Below are 2,500 nucleotides of genomic sequence, written 5' to 3' on the forward strand. Positions count from 1 at the left end.
TTTCCAATCAGGCGACCAGATGGCCGGGCTCCCTGGAAGCCCCGATGGGGCTCATTTGCCTCCCAGATCCCAGCCAGGGCCCAAGTGGGCAGGCGGTAGCCCTACCGCGAAGGCTCGGGCAGGCAGATGGGAGTCCTTTCGGTCCCAGCCATCTGGATGCACCTGTCCCCTTGGCCATCTGGTTGCGCACGCAATGCTTTCCAATCGGGCGACCAGATGGCCGGGCTGCCCTGGAAGTCCCAATGGGGCTCATTTGCCTCCCAGATCCCAGCCAGGGCTCCAGGAGGTCAGGCGCGTCCGGGCCCAGGGTCCCCTGAGTCTCACGGTAGCCTTCCTCCGGATTACTAGGGACAGGGTATGCCGGAACACCCCTCCCGGGCTGGCGGTTCTCTGCCGGGGATGCCTGGACAACACCTCCCCTCCATCCGGGGGCTCCCTCCTCCGGCCCACGGCATGGCAAAGTTCCCTGGACGGGCTCCATGGGTCCCGGGCAGTCCTCCCCGGGCATCCGGGCCCGGGAGCTCCGGTGGTCCTCCCCATGCCTGAGGCTTCCCCTTCACCTCCGGGCCCTGGAGCCCCGGCTGGGTCCAGGGGTTCCGCCATGCCCCGGCTCAGGTGCTCCAGCTCTGGGCCCCGTCCCCCGACCTGCTACCCTGCCAAAGGCCCGGGACGGGGGTTCTGTCATGCCGGGGGGCCTCCCCTTGCTCTGCTGGGTTCAGGGGCTCTCTGCAGCCCCGGGGAGTGTGGCCTCCTCACCCTGGGCTCCGTCCTCGGTCCTGCAGAGTGGCAGGGTGCCCGGGACGGGGTCCGGCGGGCCCGGGCTTCCCCTGCGCCTCTGGGCCTGGGAGCCCCGACTGGGTCCAAAGGCCCCACCGGGCCCCGGGTCATGTGCTCCGGCCCTGGGCCCTGTCCCCCGGCCTGCTGCCACGCCAATGGCCCGGAACGGGGTTCTGTTGTGCCTGGGGAGCCTCCCCTTGCTTGGCTGGATTCAGGAGCCCCCGAGGGCCCCGGGGAGGGTGACCTCCCCACCGTGGGCTGTGTCCTCGGTCCTGCCATGTGGCAGGGTGCCCGGGATGAGGTCCAGCGGGCCCGGGGAGGCTTCCCCTGTGCCACTGGGCCCGGGAGCCCTGGCTGGGTCCAGGGGCCCTACCGGGCCCCAAGTCGGGTGACCCAGCCCCAGGCCCTGTCCACCGGCATGCCGCTCTCCAAGGGCCCAGGACAGGGGTCGGTCGGTCCTGTGCAGGCCTCCCCTGCTTGTCAAAGTGTCTGAGGGCCCCGGGTCGGAGGGCCCGTGGGGTCCCCCTCGCAGCCTCCACGGCTGGGGCCCCAGGCCTCCGGCCCCCCCTTGCCCCGGCGCCCGCTCTCTATTTCGTTGGGGCACAGAGCGACCAGATGGCTTCCCTTTCGAGCCCGACCATCTGGTCGCACTTTTCCCCTCAGCTATCTGGTCGCACCTATTCCCTCAGCCAACTGATCGCACGCAATGTTTTCCAATGGGGCGACCAGATGGCCGGGCTTCCCGATGAGGGCTCATTTGCCTCCCCGATCCCAGCGAGGGCTCCAGGAGGTCGGGCACATTCGCTCCTTGGGTCCCCTTTGTCACCTCGTGTGCACGGATTACAAGAAAGGGGGTAATTTTCCTCCGGGTTACTAGGGAGAGGGTCAGTCAGACCCCCGTGAGGGTGGCGAGTCCGAAACACGGAAAGGCAGAACCCGGGCCTGCCCCCCAGGGCCACCAGGGGCCCGTGTACGCACCTGCCTCTCAGCCCCTTCCCGATGGTCCTTTTTCTCCGAGTTTGCCCAGTCAGACTTCCGTGAGGTCCGGCGATTCTGAGACAGGGGAAGGCAGCACCCGGGCCCGCCCGCCGGGGCCCCCAGAGGCCCAGGACTGCGCCTGCCTCTCAGCCCCTTCCTGACGGGCCTTTCCTTCGAGCCTGCTCACCCCGGGAGCAGGCAGGGATGTGAAGCTGTTATCACCACCACACAGGGCGGCCTGCCAGGGGATGCCCTGGCCGTACTCTGATCGATTGGGCACAATCGGTTCGTTAAGGGATGGACTGCTTGGCCAGCCTTGGCTGTGGTTTCAAGCAAGGAGCTTCCTCACTGCATGGACCGTCCGACTCAAGGGCCTGTTTCTTGGCGGGAAGCCATTCCCCCTACCCAGCAGAGCGAAGGCCGAATGGCCCCGGCAGCTCGTGATCTGACCCGAGCGGAAGGGGTCAGGTGGCGCCAGGCCCTTGGATGTTGCTGCCCAGCAGGTTCGTAGGCCCCGTGCGCCACGCTGTCACCCCTCTCTGCCAAGCACATTTCCACAGCAGCTCAGAACGACCGTTCCGAGGGGTGCCGCCACCACTAGGCTCTGGCACCCCTTCGTCTCGCTCAGGCTGTGCCTCGACCCGCCTCTCCCTTCCGAGGAAACGGCTGGGTCTGCTGGTGCCCATGTGACTGCACCTCTCTACCCCTCCAGCGAGTCCTCCCGCCCAGGCGGGTGGGCTCCTTC

The sequence above is a fragment of the Triturus cristatus genome, chromosome 1_1 (assembly GCF_964204655.1).
Source record: "Triturus cristatus chromosome 1_1, aTriCri1.1, whole genome shotgun sequence".
In the NCBI taxonomy this organism is placed as follows: Eukaryota; Metazoa; Chordata; class Amphibia; order Caudata; family Salamandridae; genus Triturus; species Triturus cristatus.